Raw genomic sequence first — 23,121 nt, 5'->3', positions numbered from 1 at the left:
TTGTATAAAATGCCTATTTGCTATTTGAATTATTTGCCTTATATGCTTCTACTTGTGTTTTACTTATATTGTATATTACCTGTGTTTTCTACTGGGATTGAGGAAGTTCGGAAGGCGGTGGCGATGGGATCGCATGGAGGATCGGTTGGGAAGGCTGTGGGACAGCGGTGTTTGGTTAGAGTAGAAATCCCCTAAGATAGATTACTCGGTTTATTTATGCTAAGGTTTATATATTTATGCTTATCTATTTTAGTATGCCTTAAGTTTGAATCTTATGATGGATATGGAGCTTAGGATTATCTTTGGTGTCCCGGGGTCTTATATCCTATATCACTGGGCACGTTACCATACTGAGAACCTCCGGTTCTCATACCATATTTCTGTTGTGTTTTTCAGATGCAGGTCGCAACCTACCTCGGTGAGTTGTCTGGTTGGTGACAGAAGCGGAAGATCCGGATATCTTTTTGAGTCTTTTTGGCTTATTTTGTATATGTCTCTCACACTTGTATTTTGTTTTGCCTAGAGGCTTGTATTTGAGAGAACAAAATTGTATAAGCTGTTGACGAGGACCAAGAGCGTAGGTTTGGATTTTCACACTAAAAATAGGATTGACGTTGCAAGTATAGTCCAAACCTAACAATTGATCATCAATCAAATTATTATTCTAAAGATTGTCACAATTCAAAGCAAATTAACCGAGAGTATTTGAACTCCCGGGTCGTTCTCCCTAGGAACTAATGCCAATGAGTGCATACAATTTTGGTTGTGAGAATCAAAAGGGTTTTCAACGATTGAAGCCAACAAATAAAGAGATAAAAGAACAAAATAAAATTGCAATTAATAAACTAGTGAAGGAATAAAAGAACTATGTATGTAATATGAACAAGTAAACCTCAAAATTGATGGAAAAGTGGTTTAAAACATAAATGAAACCTTGGCTTGGGATGAGTTATGGAATCTCTTCCTTGCCATAACTACAACTATGATAATTATAATGGATTAATCTCACTAAGTCAACCCTCACATCGGAGAGTAAGTTAAATGAGTATAAGTGTTCTTAACCCACAAATCCTAGCTTGCTTGCTAATTACCTTAGTAACAAATTAGCGTTAGTGGGAACAAAAACAATTAACGACCCAAGAATTATCACTAAATGTTGGACATTATAGCTCTAGTAATCCATAAACTCATTTTTCTCAAGTCAAGGGGTGGAAATTACCCCATAACTAAGATTGGAATTTCATCAAACACATAGAGGGCATAAACATAAAACATGGCAAAATTGGAAAATTGATGAAATCTATGAACCATAAATGATCAAAATCAATAAAGGCAACTCAAACAAACATATAAAAGCCATCAAACATCAAATTAAACAACTAGAAATCCAAAATTGCAAAACTATATAAATTGGCAAGAGAAATGAAAATATGAGAAAGTGTAGAACAAGTAATGTCATAAAAGAGAGAATTAAAGAAATACTCACAATAAAATTACTAGAATCCAAATCCAAACTTGAAGTATAAAATGATACAAACCCTAATTAAACCTAAGAGAGAATTTCCTAATCTATACTACTCCTACTCCTACTATGTGTTTTTCCTATTCTAAGATGGCTCTCTTGTTATGTGTTAACATGCCCTTAATATAGCCTCTCAAACCAGCCTTCAGCACTTCAGAAATGGGACTAGAGACCCCCAAAACCGCGTAGCACGTGACTTTTTAATGGATGCATGCGCTGGTACCTGTGCGGATGCACAGACGTGTGCGTCCGCACACTTCGCCGAATTTCCACTTGTGCGTACGCACAGAGGATTGTGTGCACGCACGCGTGCTTCCTCCTTGTTTTCTTCATGTTTTCTCCCTTTGTACATACTTCCTTCCACTTTTGCATGTCCATTCTTGCCTCTTTGACCTGAAATCACTCAACAAACATGTCATGGCGTCAAATGAAATAAAAGTGGAATTTAATTGCACAATTTAAGCACAAAAATGCATGTTTTTCATATTTAGGATCAAATTAGGATTCAAACACAAAAGTATGCTATTTTGGTACTTAAGTGTGAGTTTATGTGATGAAATCCATCCAAATCAAGCTAAAATATATCGAAAAATATGGACTCATCAGCTGTTTTCACTGTCTGGTTCTCTTTGGTCTGTATATGGCTAGCTGACTTAGACTCCGCGAGCCGTGGCTAGATTCTTATGATATTATACTATTATATTTTGATATATCTTATCTGTATCTTGTGCTTTAAGTTAGTAGCTTCGTTAGTACGTTTTGCGCTTTTGAAATCCTAATATTGAGCTATATCCTTCATCGGGCTTCTATATTATACTATTCTTTCTATATATATATATATATATATATATATATATTATGTATGAGCTTAGTACTGTCGTAATCTCTGATTAACCTTTGCTTTACGACGCGAGGTAAAGCTTGGGCTAATTAGGGTGTTACACTGTAAGTTACAGAAAAGGCTGGGGGCGATTTCTGGGCTCCTTTTGACCCAGTTTCAGGCCCGAAAGTACAGATTAGAGGCTGCAGAGTGGAGCTGGATATGGGATCATTCATTCAACACTTTCATACACATTTTAGGTTTAGATGTAGCCTCTCCTCTCTCTGGGTTTTAGGGCTTTTAGCTTTAGTTCTTCTCAAATTCTGAATTCTATCTTATTTCAATTTAGTTTCTCTTCTACTTTTATTTATTCTAGCATTCTAGTTTATTTATTTCCCTTGTTAATTACTCTATGTTACCAATTTAGTTTATGAATTCTTCATGTTAGATTTGATTTCCCTTTTAATGCAATTTGAGATATTTCATGTTTATTGCTTCTTCTGTTATTTGTTATCATTGATTTTGCAATTGTTGGTTTTAGATTTTACCTTCTCTTGTTGCTTTTCTATACTTTTATCTTGTGCCTTCCAAGTGTTTGATAAAATGCTTGGTTGGATTTTAAATTAGCTTTTTATGTTCTTAGCTTAGATTGAGTAATTTTGAGACTCTTAAATTGTCAAAATCTCTTGTTGGTTGGTGATTGAAAGTTGCTAGTTGACTTGAGCTTCACTAACTCTAGTCTTTGATTAGGCTTGTGAACTCAAGTTGAATTGCTCACTTGATTTACCTTCAATTGTTAAGGTTAACTAAGTGAGAGCAAAAGGCAATTACCATCACAAGTGACTATGATAATAAGGATAGGAATTCCAATTCTCAATCCTTGCTAGGACTTTTCTTAATTATTAGTTTATTTTTCTGTCATTTTACTTTCTTGTTCCTTATTTCAAAACCCAAAAAGATACAATCTCATAACCAATTATAAGTACACTTCCCTGCAATTCCTTGAGAGACGACCCGAGGTTTAATACTTCAGTTTATTTTTATTGGGTTTGTTTAGTGACAAACAAATTAAATTCTGATTGAGGATTGTTGTTGGTTTAGAACTATATTTGCAACGAGATTTCATTGAAAAATTCTTTACCGACAATTTTTCTCCGTCACCGCTCCATAACTCAATGTACCTGAACAAGAAGACAAAGAATTACCGCCAATGTCGACCAACTCAATGTAAAGTTCCATCACTTACATTGTTACACTATTATTTTCTCATGACAATCGAACATAGCATTAACATGCTAGTCATATTTTAGCCAAAACACTTTATATCACACACTTTGGCTATCATCCAAAAATGCAAACCGATACCCTACTTTAATTTTCTTATGTGCATCCTTCCTAATAAACCATATTTGCTAGAATAAACTTTTAAACTCAATCAACGATTACAACCGTACCGCCAAGTATGCATTATAATTGGATCATTGCATTCAGAAGATGCAATGTCATCCTTATGTCTAATTTTTTCATTTGGATAAGCAGCAATAATTGTATATGTTCATTAGCCATCTTCACTACAAACACGTTGATTGCCATCGGAATTATCATCAAAATCGATACAAAAATTGACGATAATTTTATTATCGTCGAATAAAAATGGACAGTAAAATCCCCACCAGTAAATAGTTCCTAATGGAATTCCAAAATCTAATGCTAGTTACCATAAAAAAATCTTACAATAAATATATTTAGAGGGTAATAAATCTAAAAGTTATCAATTTTTTTTCTCCAGTAAAAATCTAAACAACAATTTGTTTTTGAATTTTTTGAAAAATACATATATACAATATTCTTATTATAACCTGCTATATCAGATTTAATATTTTCACATTTAATATTTATATAAGAATTAATAGAAACTAAATATTATTTTTAACTAAAACAATAAACAAAATATAAAATAACGATTGTAAGAAAATAGTAATGTCGAACAAATATGAGATAACAAACAAATAAACCCTAATGTCAAACAAATGTGAAATGAATCCTAATAACTATGGGTTTTCATAGTCATTCGCATCGTCCTCCTACCTGTTTTCGTGGTCCTGTTGTAGCGGCAGTTGAGGTGCATGTGCCGGTGCAGATGATGACGAACCCCCTTTAGCAGCAATGCTACCACCTGCGTGCATCTAGTCATAATAGACCATCATTTGCTGTTGCATCTTTTGGATCAGCTCCAATTCTGTATCAAAAACTCTGTCTCCTCATCTTGCACATCCCGCTTTACCATGCGTGCAAGGAGCTCCTGGTACATTTCCTTAAATTGATGCAGTTGTTGACCTTGTTCCCAAAAAATCAACGTCGGAGGAAATAGAGCATTGGTGGTTGAAGTGGAGAAAGCCCTCAAAGTGGAAGTACGAAGATTGCCGGTAAAGAATAATATTCTATCTCCACAGATGCGAATTTTATATGGCTCGAATACAATCTCGCGCTACACTGTATCAAGTCTATTGGCAAAGCACAGGTTGACTCGTGGGCTTTCTCCCATTCTAGTAATAAAATCTTAAACCCTAAATCTAAATCCATTGAAAAATTTCTACATATCATTGCCTGGTTTGGGAAATAGACCGATGAAATGTATTTAATTTAAATTATTTGATATAAATTCTTTCCTTTGACTTTTTATTGCGTGTACTTAGGGATGTCAATGGAACGGATAGGAGTGAATTTTTGCGCTTATTTGATTCCACCCCACCCTACAATAGCCGTATAAACATGTCCTGTCTTTATTCGCTAGTAGTAAAAACCTATACCCTAACTCATTCTATCCCTACTCACTCCTATTAATTATTGAAATTCAACCAAAAAAAAAATAAATTTCAAAATTTATATAACTATAATTATATACATAATATAAATTAAACTAAAGATTAAGAATGATATAATATCAAACAATATTTTTTTACAATATATATATATATATATCCAGGGTGGGTAGGAACGAGTATTCCCTAAATCCGACCTGTCTCGCCCCATCCAGGATCCTGTCACACCAAAGATGGATTCCGATCAGGTAGGAATAGAATGAATACCCATAAATTTAGATATATTGTCATCTCTACGCATACTTTCAATTAAATATTTTAATATATATGATGTAGTAATAAACTCTATTTTTTTTAATGGTAGAAAAAAATTGAAATGTAAGATCAAAATGAACAAATAATACAAACATAATCTAAAATATACCAATGTGAACAAGATACTCTTAACTCAATTTAGACAGTAACGCATGGCAAAGTAGCATGTGATTTTGGGTCATAAGTCAGTTATTATTATAGATGCCGAAAAATCTTGAGTTTGAATAATTCTAATTTTTTTTTATGACTATGTATATTAGGGACAATTTTCTTTTGAAATCATAAGTCTTAATTAGTAATGGTATATTGGAAGTAGTCATTTAACTAAATGACGCTTTTACTTGAAATTTAAGGTATAAGTTTACAAAACTTCACTTTTTTTATTTTATTGAATTTGAATTAAAAATCAAGTTTGAATTTTGATTTAAATTTTTAATTTATGAGTTTATTGAAATCCAAATAGAGAATATTCCTTCATTTATTTGCATTTATGTTTTTCAATTAATATATTTTTCTGAAAAGGTTTTAAAATTAATGTAACAATAAGTGGCAATTTGTTGGAAGTGCACTGATGCATACAAATATAATACAACATAAAAAATTTTGTCTAAATTTTATCTAGTGTGAGCCAACATATTAAATAATGAATTGAAGAAACATCGTAGTATAAATTCATATAGGTGTAACACTACAAGAAAAATTAACTTTAGATTTTTAATGACAATAATATGATTACGGCCAATATTTCTTTTAGTTAATTTATTTTTTTGTTGAGACTCTTCTTAATTTAAATAAAAAAAAATCATAATTGAGAAGTGTGTATTTTAAGACGAGTTAGAGTGGGTTTAAAATTTTTAATAGAGAAAAAAATTCCACCAATAAGAGACAAAAATCTTGAATCAATTGCTTGATGTCTTACAATCAGTTAAATTGATAGTAGAGGTTTTGCAAAAGGAGATTTTGATAGACGATATATTTGGTAACGGATTCACAAAAAAAATTTGAAAAGAACTAATGCCGCCTCAAGTTGAGTTATTTACTTGGTTTGTTCTAGTAGGTCGGGCAAATATATACTAAAGATCGATTGAGTAGATTGGGTGTCATTAGATAGAGTGATAATATGTGCTTTCTATGTAGGAAGGATGTTGAAATTGTACAATACGTGTTTAATTTATTATTTGTGACTTGTAAGTTTATTTGACAGGTGTATGTACTTTCTATGTAGGAAGGATGTTGAAATTGTACAATACGTGTTTAATTTGTTATTTGTGACTTGTAAGTTTATTTGACAGGTGCAGTGCGCATGAATTTCGGAGGTTGGACTATCCCACCTACCATAAAAAAAGATACTTTGAAAATTGGAAGACCATACATGCTGTTGAAAAAAATATTTGTGTAAGAGATGATTAATTAGATTTCTCTGTCATATAGAATATTTGGTTATGCAAGAATGATGTCATATTTTAGAACAATACAACAGATGTAATTAACTGTGTTATTAATTCGTTTTGTTGCTCTAAGAAATACAATAATGTGGTAGCTAATTTATGTTGTTGATGGTTTTGCCGAAAATAATATAAGAATTGATTATGGTCTTAACTTTTTTGCTTAGCTTATTTGTCCTTTGTTAATTGATTGTATACTCAATTTAGTATGTTGAACTTTTTCTTTCAAATTTTTTTTTCTATAAGAATTATATATACTTATCATTATTGTTACGTATTATAATGACAAGTTATATTATAAGATTTTGTGTTATTAAATTTACTGGCGATTGCATTATTATAATTGTCACTAAAATATTTAATAAAAAATATAAAAGAACTAATATCTAACTACCAATAAATTAAATGTATTAGCGACTATTTTTTTCTACTAAAAGCAGTTATTGCAACTAAAAGATTTTTCTTGTAGTGTAAACAAACTCTCAAATTTTGGTACCCCTCTTTTGTTGAAAGACATCGAAAATCAAGAATTATTTGATGAGGAGGCTATGTATAATTGTATATAAAGAATGTTAAATAAAATAAATACAACTTCTCAGTTGGTTTCTTACAATTGACTATATGCTAATGACCAATTTACATGGGACCTGTTTGTTCCCATCAAGTAAAAACCTTAAGGGAAAAAAAAATATAATGATGTATTGTAAAAAAAAAAAAAAAAGAAGAAGAAGAAATAACACACACACTCTTAACTCTAACAGCTTTAATAGCTGCCTATAAAAGAAACATTTTCCCCTAAGATAATTAATTAATCTCCTCAACAACGTGCATTATTATGTTTCATGTGCTTAATTAGCCTTTTCCCAATTTATTATTAGCCATTGGTACGGTCACCATGGGAATTATTTGGAGGGCCTTTTGGAAGCATTTGAATCAGAACCCCGTAATCTTCTTCTTTTAATGGCCTCCATGCTTCTCCAAATTTAGGACTTGCAACCAAAATTACCAACATAATCACAATAGCAACCAAGAGGATCTTCCTATAGTTGTTAGAGAAAGACATAATAATGTTGGTAAAAAATGTAGTGGAACACATTTTTAATGTTCTTTTGTATGTACTTTTATAGAATTTTTTGTTGTCTAGGGTTTGAGAGGCAAAGATTATTGATTGAAAATAACGAGAGTGAGTTTGTGAAATGAATGTTATTAGTTTCTGATGGAGAAAGTTAGTTACACAACATATATATAGGGCTCGTATGTGGTGTGGTTTAGAAGAAACGTTTAGCTTGACTTTGTATTGAGTTTGAAATTTTGAATTGAATATTTATGACCTCAAATTAATGTTGAAAAACTATAGCTTATGGAACGATTGAATAGATCAAACTAAAGGAACACCGTACCCCACCTTCCATTATAATATATATATATATATTTTTTTAATGTTTGAGTTTAGTAAAATTTTAAAAGTTATTTATTTTAGTTTTTTTCTGTTTATTATTTAATTTGTCCTGTTTAAGTGTTGGTTTGGATTGATTTTTTTAAGTAAAAAAATAATTTTTTTAATAATAATAATAATTTTATTTAATTTAAAATTTATTTGAATACATCTTTTAAAAGATATTTTTATTAAAAAAGTAAATTATTTTTTTTTAAAGCTAATAATACATTGCATTTTGAAAAACAAAAGATATTTTTAATAATTGAAAAAATTTTTAAAAATTTATCCAAATATAAAATACTTTTTTCAAAATTAATTCAAACTGTTCCTAAATTTTAGCAGTGACATGATAGGTTAAATAGTGGGTGACATGCCTCTCAAAATGTCATATTTTAGATTTTCAGTCAATATTTAACCTATCACATACATTACCATTAAGTGATATTTATTTGCTATGAAAATAATTGAGATAGACAACTTTTAAATTCTACGGAAAAAAGTTATAAATACCAACACGAAAGATCATAAATGTATTTGATAGAGACCAAAGCTTATTTAAACCAAGATATATTATTATTATTTATTAACAAATTAACGAGCACAGTAATTAAGTACACACTTTATATAATTAGTACACATTATTGTCCATTATTATTTAGAATATCTTTAATTATTCCTAATAGGATTTAGCTAAAAATGATGCCTTAAGAGATCACTGCAGGTAAGAATGTAAAAAACAATAAGTTTTTGGTTAGTTCTTCCAGTGTATAAAAATTCAAAAAAAAAAAAATTGCATCATTTAATTTATTTTTTTCTATTAAAACTTTCTACTCAGCATTTTTAATTTGTTCTCAGATACCAAGACCCTTCTTGCATTGATATTATAAGATCTACAAAATAAAAATATAGTTTTATTATTGTTCATCAACATTAAAAAGATATATTCTTAAATCCTATATATATATATACACACACAATAACCGTCGCAAATTGCTTATGTTATTGTGTGCACAAATTATATGACTAGTACACAATAAAATGTGGGTTTTAATAGAAAGGGTCAAAATGTTTTAATAAAATGTTGGTTTAGTGGGCATGTGGACTTGTTAAATAATATTATTAATCTGAACGTATAGAAGGAACAAGAGAGAGACCGTGTTGCATGGGAACGTGTGGATTTAGTAATACTAATTCCTAAACCCTAAGCCTAATAATAACATCACATTATATTTGTTCTAACTATCCGTGTTTCCACTTTCTACAACGGTCTCCTTAACAATTTTGATTCTTGAGTTGACCAGACAAAAAAAAGTCAAAGTGTTAATTTTTGGTATTGTGTAAAATCTTGTGTGTGAGTTTTAGTATGATTATGATTTGTATAGTTATAGTGGCTATGATTTCTCCTTGTTTTCTGGTTTTTTTAATGAAAATAATTTTATTTAATAATAATTTTAGATATAAAAAAAAGAGAAAAAAAATTGAGGATGGAGATGATGCGGATAATGTTATGAGGAAGTCACGAGAGAGCAATGGATTTGGGGAAAGGGAAAATGTAGTAGCTTGCCCATAATTATCGACATTGATGGTGAAAATAATTTTGGGGAAAAAGATGAGGACAAGTAGGAGTAGTGCAGACAAATCGGATCGAATTTAGTTAAAATCTCTATTCGATTCATATAAAAATAATTAATCAAATATATATGTTTTTAATTTACTTTCATTTTTGATCCTATTCGATTTGGCCATTTTAGAATCAGATATGTAAATAACATATTTGAAAATTTAAAAAATAAAAACATCTTAACGAATTAAATAACATACTTTTCTCATGAAGATACTATTTTTTTTTCCTTATCTATTTTATTCTAAAACTTCATTGCTCTTATTGAATAGTCCTTGCTGTCTTAGAAATTTCGTATACTATAGTATAAATTATCCACATATCTTTAATATAATATTTATTTTATACTTGTTACTGATATAAAAATGTAAATATAATAGAATAAAAAGTTAGTTAGACATTTTTGCGTAACAAGTAAGTACTTAGATTTAGTTAATTTTTAGAAGCTTTAGTTAGTTAGACTTAACTATTTACATATGTATATATAAAAAAATTTCACTGTGCGGTTAGAGTTTGAAGATTCTAGCTCATCAATAGATGAACATCACTCTCCCCCTTCAATCTTTGTTTTCACCTTCTCTCTAACTTCCTTCTCTGATCACATTTTCATCATGGTGCAGTGAGCCATTGCTATTGCAATGCTGCTACACCTTCATTCTTTTCTTTCATTATCTCTCATCTAAATTCTTTCTTCTCTTTTCTTCAACTCATACGATAGAGCTAATGAGAACGTCATCTCCCATTGCTAATTTCATGCATAGGCTGGTGAGTTCTGATCACGAGTTATAGAGAAGAAGAATTGATTACATTGATCAATTTCATTGATTCGGTAAGCTAGTTTTCTGATTCAATGGATCCTTCTCAGCCGCATCCAACTCCTTCAATTCACGGGATCGATCTGCAAACCCTAGCTACACTGGTAGCTCAACTCAACGCAATTCAAGCAGCAAGTGCTAGAAGCACGATGAATCTGCTCATGGATCCCTCAAATCCTCTTTTCTTGCATCCTGGCAAACATTCAGGTACCTCACTGATCTCAACAGTCTTGGATAACAAGAACTATAGTTCTTGGTCAAGATTGATGCTACTAGCTTTAACATCGAAGAATAAGCCCGCATTCATAGACGGATCTTTACCGAAACCACCCAGTGATGATGCTACTTTTGCTGCGTGGCACCGCTATAATATTCTCATACTTTCTTGGATAACACTCTCTTTAAGCTCAGATATTACCAAAAGTGTGATCTAGACTGGTGTTGCCTCAGATCTTTGGGAGGAATTGAAAAAATAATTTTACTAGGGAGATGTGTTTAGGGTGGCAGAATTGGATGAGGAACTCTTCTCAACAAGACAAGGTGATCTCACAGTTATTACTTACTTCACAAAGTTGAAAGCAATTTGGGAAGCATTGGAGACCTTTCGCCCAATTCCCTCCTACACCTATTCACCTGCATGCACTTGTCCTAGCACATTTCATGCTTATAGGAGAGACACATTTGTGATTCGTTTTCTTAGAGGGCTCAATGAACAATACTCAGCTGTGAGATCAAATATTATGATGATAAAACTACTCCCCTCTGTTGATGAAGCCTTTTCTCTACTCTTGCAAAAGAATGATAAATTATTGGCAATGAGCAATTTGATTCAAAACCGTTCATTAATGCAGTTGATAGAAATCCCAGTTACACTCATTCTAACCAAGGTAGAGGTAGAGGAATAGATGGAAAGGGAGGTCAAAACCGAACCTTTGGTGGTAGATCACAGCCCAAACAGTGTTCCTTTTGTGGCAAGACAGGCCATCTTGTTGATGTATGCTATAAGAAACATGGAGTTTCTCCCCACATCAAGCAAAGAATGGTACAGTCCACCAATACCCTCACTGCCAAGATTGATGATGTCGAAGCCCGAAGACAGTGACGCGCTTGAGCTGTACAAAGAAAGTGCTGACCTAAGCACATCCTTTACTTTGGAGCAGAAACAGGCTCTTCTAGCTCTCTTAGCTTACAACAAAATGGAGCCACCAATCCTTACAATGTCAACCAATTTTTCCTTGCCACAGACACAGAATCAAAATGAAGGTAATTTGGTCACTAAACTTATTTCACAAAATTAAAATTCTGCATATGCATCTTGGATCATTGATATTGGTACAACCATTCATGTCTCATACAACATTAACAATTTCTATTCGTATCACAAAATTAACCCAATCAGAGTCAGATTACCAAACAAATTCATCTTAATTGCATCAATTTCTGGTATTGTTAAACTATCAAACTCTCTTTATCTGACAAATGTTTTATACCTGCCCCAGTTTACGCTAAATTTAGTCTCTGATTCATCCTTAATTGCGTCGATTAATTGTCAATTTACTTTTAATAAATTTGGATGTGAAATCCAGAACTACTATACAATGAAGAAGATTGAAGCAGTTGAAGTCAATGCATGTTTATATGAAATAAAGAATCTGACTACTTCACATTCTATAACACAAGCATGATGCATTGCATCACACACCACACCACTGCCAAACCTTGATAACAATACAATGTGGCACCTCAAACTTGGTCACTTTCCTTTCAATAAGTTGTACACTTTGTCACAATTATATCTCTCTATCCAAAAACTCAAAAAATAAATAAATAAATAAATAAAGATGTTATGAGTTCTCCCTGTGATTCATCTCATTATGCCAAGTACAAAAGAAATTCATTTCCTTTAAGTGATTCAAAATCTAATTCTCATGCTTTGATTTAATACATGCTTATATTTGGGGCCCTATTCATGTCACATCCATCAATGGCAATAGGTACTTTTTAATTCTAGTTGATGACCACAACAGATTCACTTGGGTCTTTTCTATGAAATTAAAATCTGAATTTGGAAGCAAAATTAAGTGTATTAGATCAGACAATGGCAAAAAGTTTCAACAACCACAATTTTATAGCTGACAAGAAATTTTACATCAAAAATCATGTATTGAAACTTCCCAACAAAATGATATTGTAGAAAGGAAACATCAATATCTCTTACAAGTGGCTAGAGCTATACTATTTCACTCTTCAATACCAAACTGTTATTGGGACTTAGCTGTCCTATATGCCACTGATATCATTAATTGTCTTCCAACTGAATTGCTTAAGAATAAATCCCCTTTTGATCTTTTGAACAACACATAACTTGATTTTTCGAAATTTAAAGCTTTTGGAAGTTCAGTATACATTTTCACACTGACAAATCACAGAAGAAAATTAGACCCAAGGACTAAGAAATGTGTGTTTTTGGGGTTTAAATCAAGAATCAAAGGGTTCTTGGTTTTAGATATTAGTACCAATGGAATCACATTATCAAAGGATGAAGTTTTTTATGAACACATTTTACCTTTTAAAAATTTCCAATCATCGACTAATAATCAAGCTTTATCACAAGACTCAATAATTAATTCACCAACTGTCTGTGATACACATTTTCATTATTTTTCATCAAATACTCATAATCAACATTTTCACAATTTTGACATCTTGTTTGATTACCATAATGAAGTACAGCATACTTATTTAGGTTTAACACCCCCGACCATAACTTCTCATGACAATCACATTCAAGACTCACATATCACTCACAATTCCCATGATGCACCCACCAATGACACACAGCATCACAACAAGAAAGAAACCCTCATACTTGAATGACTTTCATTGCTTTCAAACTTTTAGGCTCCGTTTGGTGGTTGATATATAAGATAAGACATAAACACAAAGACACAAACATTAAAGACATGGACATAAAATATTTGTATCTATGTATTGTGTTTGACAAAAATAAAGAACAAGGCACACATATTTAAAAAAGACTTAATTACCCTTCATTCAACCACAAGTTTGTCCATTATCACTGTACACCCATTACCTTAAACACTGCATGTCATCACCATTGAATTTTTATTTCTTCTAATATTTTTTATTTCTTCTAATATCATCTTAAATTATCATTTAAATATTAAATATATAATTTTCTTGAAAAAAATAGAAAACTAAAGCTCAAAATTTATCAAAGATTAATCAAAATTTAAATAAAAAAAAATTAAATGTACAATATTTTTTTTGAAAAAAATAGAAAGATAAATTTGGTTGTAAAATCTAAAAGAGGAAGAGAAAAAAGAAAGATTTGGGGGAGATAAAAGGACAAATTTAAAAAATTAAATAAGGATAAAAGAGTAAAAAATTAGTGTCTCACCAAATTGGAGATACACAAATTTAGTGTCTCCGTGTCCATTCGTGTCCTCCCGTATCCTTTAAAAATCTGTGTCTCACCAAACCAAATAACATACATGTATCACCATGTAGGAGATCAACCAAACACTACCTTATTGACTACAATATCTCACATACACATCATGCATTGTCTATGGCCATCTCTGCTTCACCCAAACCAAGGCATTATGAGGAGGCCGTTCCTCAATCTTGCTAGAAGGAAGCTATATTAGCTGAGTTAGAAGCTTTTAAAACAAATCATACTTGGATTATCACTTCTTTATCTCAAGACAAAAGGTTTATAGGCTGTAGATGGGTTTTTAAACTCAAACTAAAGGTTGATGGTTCAATTGAAAGGTAAAAGGCCGGATTAGTATAGAAAGAGTATACACAGCAAGAAGGTTACAATTTTTTTTTATAATTATAGTCCGGTAGCAAAAATGACAACATTGAGGATATTATTGGCCTTAGCAACTTTCAAGAAGTGGCATATACACCAGCTAGACGTTAACACAGCCTTCCTCCATGATGACCTAGAAGAGAAAGTTTACATGCAAATGCCACAAGGTTTGAGTGTTCATGGAAGTGGTTTAGTGTGCAAGCTCCAAAAATTACTTTATGGATTAAAACAGGCCAGCAGACAATGGAATGTCAAATTGACCTCCATGTTGTTAAGCCTTGGTTATTTACAATCCAAACATGATTACTCACTCTTCACAAAGAGGAATAATGATAAATTCACTGCCATATTAATTTATGTTGACAATCTAGTACTCACAAAAAATAATCTTGAAGAGATTACACACACCAAGTCTAGACTCCATGAAGCCTTTAAAATCAAAGACATTGGGGAGCTAAAATTCTTCTTAGGACTCGAAATTACAAGGAACAGCAAAGGCATGATAGTACATCAAAGGAAATGCATTCTAGATCTCTTAGATGAGTACGGTATGACTGATTGAAAACCAATGTCAACATCAATGGATTATTGCATTAAGTTAGCAAAGTACTCAGCACCACCTTTTGGCAATATTTCATCATATAGAAGACTAATTGGGAGACTTGTTTATTTGATAACTACAAGACCCGATATTTCCTATGCTGTTGGAAAGCTCAGCCAATGTCTTGACTGCACCACTATTGCGCACTATCAAGTTGGTCTCCGCATGCTCAAGTATCTTAAATAATCTCCTGCATTAGGACTTTTCTTCCCAACCACTTCTGACACGATGTTCTGTTTCAAGCTACTGTTTTTGTTTAGGCACTTCATTAATTTTGTGGAAGAGCAAAAAATAACTAATAGTCGCAATATCCTTCTCTGAAGCTGAGTATCGAGCTTTAGCACTAGCTACATGTGAAGCACTTGGCATTCAACTCTTTAACAAAATCCCTCTATATTGTGATAGTCAATCTGCTCATTACATTGCACCCAATCCTGTGTTCCACGAGCAAACTAAACATATTGAGGTTGATTGTCATGTTGTGAGGAAAAAATCAACTTCAAGCATAATCAAGTTACTACTATCTTGACAAAAGATCAAAGTGCTGACATCCTTACCAAAGCTCTTGCACCCGGACCCTTTCGAACATGCTTCACCAAACTTGGCCTCGTAGACATCTTTAGTCCCAGCTCAAAATAGAATGTTAATTAATTTCTGAGAATGATCTTTATAGCAATTTTGTTTTTTTTTTTTTTACTGAACTTATTTTTAGTTGTACCAACTTCATAAATCAGGACTTGTTTAGTAAGCTGTCATTTTATCTTAAAATGCAGCTTAAGGGAGAATGTTACTGGTATAAAAATGTAAATATAGTAGCGTAAAAAGTTAGTTAGAATTTTTTGCCTAATAAATAAACACTTAGATTTAATTAGTTAATTTCTAGAAGCTTCAGTTAGTTAGACTTAACCATTTACACATGTGTATATAAGAAAAATTCACTATGTTGTTAGATTTTGAAAATTCTAGCTCCATCTCAGATCAATAGATGAACATCACTCTCCCTTTCAATCTCTGTTTTCACCTTCTCTCTAACTTCCTTCTCTAATCACATTTTCATCACTTCTTTCTCTTTTGAAATTATGTTAGCTTTGTCTTGATATTATAAATTATGATAGAAAAAATTATAGAATTAAACTACTTTTATAAAAATATTATAGGGAACAAAAAATTTTGTCAGCTAAGAAGACTAGGATTTTTGTAGATAAAAAAATTAAATAATAAATTTTTTAGTTATTATTTTCATGTGAAAGAGTTTAATTTTTTACTAAATTAATTTTAACATTCATTATCTAAAATTGAAAGAATTTAATGTTTATATTTTTATATTTGATTAGGTGTTAAATACAACAACAACAACAACAAAGTCTTGTCCCACTAAGTAGGGTCGGCTACATGAATCAAACGACGCCATTGTGCTCTGTCATGTATCATGTCTACAGAGAGACCGTTTACATGTAGATCTCGTTTGACCACCTCATAGATGGTCTTCTTAGGTCTTCCTCTGCCTTTCGCCCTTTGTCCATCTTCCATTTCATCTACCCTCCTTACTGGATGTTCTATCGGTCTTCTTCTCACATGTCCAAACCACCTGAGATGCGATTCAACCATCTTTTCCACAATGGGTGCTACTCCAACTCTCTCCCTTATATCTTCATTCCTTATTTTATCCAATCGCGTATGACCACTCATCCATATCAACATCTTCATCTCTGTCACACTCAGCTTATGTTCGTGCTCCCCTTTAGCTGCCCAACACTCCGTACCATACAACATAGCCAGTCTTATAGCGGTGTGATAGAATTTACCTTTAAGTTTTAAAGGCACTTTTTTGTCGCATATAAAACCAGATGCACTCTGCCATTTTGACCAACCTACTTGGATCCTATGATTTACATCATGTTCAATCTCTCCATTATCCTGTATGATGCACGCAAGATACTTAAAACTTTTAACTTTTTGTAGGATGTTTTCTCCAATCTTCGCCTCTATATTGGGGTTTTCCCTTCTCAGACTGAACTTACATTCCATATATTCCGTCTTGCTACGGCTTATGTGCAGACCATACACTTCTAGAGCTTCTCTCCGTAAGGACGATATCATCGGCAAAAAGCATGCACCATGGCACAGGCTTTTGGATGTGCTCTGTGAGTACTTCCAAGACTAATGTGAAAAGGTAGGACTTAAGGATGATCCCTGGTGCAATCCTATACCAATAGGAAATTCCTCTGTCACACCACCTTGAGTCTTCACACTAGTTGTGGCCCCATCATACATGTCTTTAATTGCCCGAATATATGCGATCCTTACTCTCCTCTTTTCTAAAACCTTCCATAAGACCTCCCTTGGTGCCCTATCATACGCTTTTTCCAAATCAATAAACACCATATGTAGATCCCTTTTATTACTACGATACCTCTCCATCATCCTTCTTAATAGGTATATCGCTTCAGTGGTAGATCTGCCTGGCATAAATCCAAATTGGTTCTCTGTTACTTGTGTCTCTTTTCTCAACCTCCATTCTATCACCCTTTCCCATAACTTCATAGTATGACTCATAAGCTTAATCCCTCTATAGTTTCCGCAACTTTGTATATCCCCTTATTATTCTTGTAGATAGGTACCAAGGTGCTCTTTTTCCACTCATCAGGCATCTTCTTTGACCTTAAAATCTCATTAAAAAGCATGGTTAACCAGTTGATGCCTTTTTCTCCAAGACCCTTTCAAACCTCAATCGGAATATTATCAGGTCCTACTGCCCTGCCATTTTTCATCTGCTTTAGAGCCTCTTTTACCTCGAAGTCTCGAATCCTTCGATAGTAGTCAAAGTTTTGATCTTCTTCCCTTGTGCATAACCGACCAAGACTCGGAAGAGTCTTCTGTCCCTCATTAAATAACTCGTAGAAGTAGCTCTTCCACCTTTCATTAATCTTCTCCCCTTGAGCCAATACCTCTCCATCCTTATCCTTTATGCACTTAACCAGATCCAAATCTCTCGTTCTTCTTTCCCGGCTCTTTGCGATTCTATATATACCTTTTTCTCCTTCTTTCGTGCCCAAAGACTGGTAGAGACCCTCATATGCTCTTGTTCTTGCTTCACTTACAGCCACTTTTGTCTCTTTCTTAGCCGCTTTATATTTTTCCCAATTATCTGCATTGCGGCATAAAGACCACTCTTTAAAGCATTCCCTTTTTATCTTTATCTTTTCTTGTATACTCGCATTCCACCTGGACTCCTTGTCTCTTGGTCCTATTCCTTTAGATTCACCAAAACTTTCTTTTGCTGTTCTTCTAATAACTTCTGCCATCTCCCTCCACATCTCTTCCGCACTTCCATTCCCATCCCACTTTGCCTCTTCTTCTACCTGTCTTAGAAAGCTTCTTTGTTCCTCACCTTTCATCCGCCACCACCTCGTCCTTGGGTTCTTCGTATGATGTTCTTGGGTCCTGATTAGGTGTTAAATCTATTGCATAAATAAAAATAAATAATTTCCATGCTTATTATTTTTAAAAAAAAATCTCTCTATATATAAAAATATAATTAGATAGTAATAGTATAAAAAAAATTATATTAATAGTTATAAAATTAACTCAAATTTTTTTTGAAATAATTGAATCTTGATTCTAATTATTAATCACAACATTAATATTCTCTCCAAATTATATATAATAAATATTTGAAAAAAGAAATGTAAAAATATAGATTAGAAGATAAATAGTAAAAATATAAACTAAATAAAAAAAACTAAAATAATATAATAATAATATATTTTTATGTGAATAATATTATCGGATATTTTTTAATTATATTTAATTATAAATTTAATATATTCTTTATAATTTTATAAATTTATTTAAATCATATTATTTTATTAATTTTATTTTTAGTAGAACAAAAATATAGAGAGAGATAGAGAATGAGAGAGAAAAGAGAGAAAAAGATAAAAAAGAAGAAAGAGAAAGAGAGTTTGTTAATCTTGGAGAAAAAGATTTTATTTTAATTGTAATGAAAGAGTATTTCACAATACATTTTAGTTTGTCAAGTTAGTAATATAAAATATAAATTATAAGTTATATATAGATTGGGAAGGGTAGAGAAAAATAGAGAAAGGAGAGAGGTAAATAAGAAGATGGATGAAGATAAAATTTATTAATTTTAAAAAAAAATATTTTATCTCAATTTTAATGAGAAAGTGTCATGTAACATATTTTAGTTGTTATTATAATTATATTTTAATTTTAATTTTAGTTACAATTAAAAAATATCATATTATATATTTTAATTGTTATAGAGTAGATGAAAAATGAAAAAAAATAAAAAAAGGAGAAAAAAAAGAAAAAAAAAACTTATTAATTTTAAAACAAATCTGATTTTAATTATAATAAAAATAATATATAATATATAATTTATTTATTATTTTATTATAAAACAATTTTTTCAAATTGAATTTCAGTTGGACCAATAAATTAATAAAATAGTAAATTAATAGCCAAATTAATTTGATAACCGATCCAGTTTTCAGAATCTGTAGAACAAATGATGATTAGTTTAGGGTGTTTAACAAATATCTATATGGTATGAACTTATTCAACTGTATGAGGAGGAAAGAATTCATCCGTCCTGCTTTGATTCCTTCTTTGATTAATTATGTTTTTGTTACTTGCAAAGTCCAATTTTTGTTTTATTACATCAATTCTGTTTATTATATGGTTTGAAACTTTTTATTATATCAATTCATTTTTTATCTTAGGTCAAAATTTTATATGATAAGAGATAGATGTTCATAACAAAATACTGAAAAAAGAGAAAGAATAAACTTGTTATCTAGATTAATTTTTTATTAGTTTAATATTAATGGTAATTAATCATAATAGCGATATATAAGGAGTACATGATATGTTCATGATTGGATTTATATTTTTGTCAATTTTGTTTCTTTCTTTTGTTCTCATTTGACACTACTTTATTTGTGTTGTTGCTACTTTATTGTAATCCATACGTTATAATTTATTTCATTATGCGTTTGATTTGAGTACGGATTATCCTCGTAATTTTTAAAATAGAACAATCATGTAACTAATTGTCTGTTTTTTTTATTTTATGTGCTTTTTAGTTTCTTGCATGCAATATGCACTAGTTGCAGCATGCGAAGCAAAGGTGAATTTGCGCACCTGGGAGAAAGGAGGACGCAAACTTACAAATTTTCAGCGTATAGTTTGATCTACAACTGTGCTAGATTGTTATCCATAAAATTTGGAGGAATTCTTATTGAGGGTTTGATTTCAAATATGGATTCAAGGTTTGGTACGGATACGGAGTCTATACAACACTTGAGAAAAAAGACGAAAGAGAAGTATAATGATAATAATAGTAATAATTCTCTTTACTAAAAATATATTAATTTTTGATTTAGTTGCTTTTAGTTTTGTTACCTAAGTTATTTTTTATTAGTTTAATAATAATTGTAATTAATTATAATAAGAGTACACAAAATATTTTTAATAAATAAAAATAAAAAAACTGAAAATATTCTTACCCAAGGAATTTGTTTACGAAATTACCACGGAAGCAGGCTTTCAAATACCTGAGTATGATGCCGTTAATGGGTTACAATACATCATACCAATGTTTTACATACATAAATAGTTATGGGCCTCAATTTGGAAACCAAGGTCGGGCTTGGGTTAATTTTGACCGTATAATGGAAATTTTTACACTTCTGTTTGATAACGAAAGGGTATAAAAAATGAATTTCACTAGAATTATTTGGGGCCGAGATGACTTAGCTGCTCCTTCTCTTCCTATTCTTTCTATTGGTGTATAAATATTGGGTTAGAAACTAAGCGTGAATGTTTGATCGAATGAATCTTGTTTAAAGTATGAACTAAGAGAAAGAAAAAGTAAAAATTGAAAGAGAGAAAAATTAGTTTTTCCCATTTTAAAAATTTTAAATGAATGAAAATAAAAAAATAAAAAAAATATATTGTGGTTAACCTTATGTACTCTTATGTACTCTTACTTTAGTAATATTGTAATAAATTCTTTCTATAATTATTATTATTTTTTTAACTGTTGTTATTTTTGTGATGTGAAGTTGTTTTATGATTTATGAATTGTGATTCAAATTTGAAGTATTAGAGTAATTAGTTAAAAAGTTTAATTTGAATTGATGTTAAATTTATAATCTATTGGGATAATTTCTGTTATTCTTTGTTGAATTTTTTTTGTTCATATGGTTGGATACGACTTAGTTTTGACACTATCTAATTAATCATAATAACTTTACATTTATGAACTATTTATTATGTTCTTCGTTTTGTTTTGACTGCTACACTTAGATTAAGGGGATATAAGGTGTTCATACCCTGGCCCAATAATAAAGGTCCAGGATCCAAGCAAAAAGGCCTAACCCTCCAGCCTTCATCCCCAGAAGTCGGTACTGAGCACGACCTGCTCCAAAGAAGTCGGATACGAGGGTTAGCTGGCAGATAACACTCATTCGAATGAGTAACTGCCCCTAGAAACTCTCCAACCACTTCATAGAGCCATATCTTAACCTCCCTAAGATATGGGAACGGTTATCCACCTAAAAAGGTGGCACTACTTCAGCGGTGGTTATTGGTTCACCACTATAAATACCCTGACATCCCTCAGGTATCACTAAGTCCAATACATTCTAAACTTGCTCACACTCTTGCTAACTTAGGCATCGGAGTGTCTTTGCAGGTACCACCCCCATTCTTTCACACGTACAAGTCGGACGGAAGAACACCGAGTTTCAGGTTCACTCGATAGTCACCTCCCTCACACGTTTGGGCCAACCAACGCCATCCGGCCCACCAATCTCTGGTTACCCACCGTAACATTGGCGCCGTTGCCGGGGACCCGAGAGATCAACCAGTGATGGCGGAAAGATCCCCTGAAGAAGGTCATGTGGAGACAGATTCTGATCAAGAGAATTTGAACACCGGAAACAATGAAGCAGATCAGAACCTCCACCAGGAAGCTAATGATCAACATAGGGAAGGCACCTCCGGAATCAAAAATCCGAAGGTGAACTCCTCGGAGGGGCGCGAATCAGAAAAAGAAGGACCCTCCCACACTAGTGAGCTTATGGGATTAATCCATAGCCGCCTCGAGCAGCTAGAACAGGAGCGGGAACGACAAAAGGAAGCTGAAAAGAACCTAAAAGAGGAGATGGAGCGACGAAAAGAGTTAGAAAGAAAACTCTTAAAATTAGAATCCTCCCTCAAAAGTCGGAATTCCCACGGCGATAGAGAAGATTCTCCCTTAGGAGAGAAAGATCCGTTTAGCGAGGACATAATGAGGGCAAAAGTTCCGAGAAACTTTAGAAGCCCCGATATGGACCTCTACGATGGAACCACCGATCCAAAGCATCATCTGAGCAACTTTAAAAGTCGGATGTATCTGACCGACGCTTCTGACGCTACGCGATGCAAAGCTTTTCCGACAACCTTGTCAAAAGCAGCGATGAAGTGGTTCGACAGCCTCCCTCCGAGGTCAATTACCAGTTTTGAAGACCTCTCAAGAAAGTTCTTGATGAGGTTCTCCATCCAGAAGGATAAAGTAAAGCATGCACCAAGTCTCCTGGGAATAAAACAGGAGGTCGGAGAGTCCTTACGGGCCTATATGGAAAGGTTCAACAAAGCATGTTTGGAGATTCAAGACCTGCCCACCGAAGCAGTCATCATGGGGCTAGTCAATGGTCTTAGAGAAGGTCCCTTCTCACAGTCCATATCAAAAAGACACCCCGCCTCTTTAAATGATGTACAGGAAAGAGCCGAAAAATACATCAATATGGAAGAAAACGCTAGGCTAAGAGACCCAAGTCTGCGACTCGGGCACCCTCCCTCAACGAAAGAGAG

The sequence above is a fragment of the Arachis ipaensis genome, chromosome B2 (genome assembly GCF_059453495.1).
Source record: "Arachis ipaensis isolate K30076 ecotype BB chromosome B2, ASM5945349v1, whole genome shotgun sequence".
Classification (NCBI taxonomy): Eukaryota; Viridiplantae; Streptophyta; class Magnoliopsida; order Fabales; family Fabaceae; genus Arachis; species Arachis ipaensis.
This window is presented reverse-complemented; position numbering follows the sequence as displayed.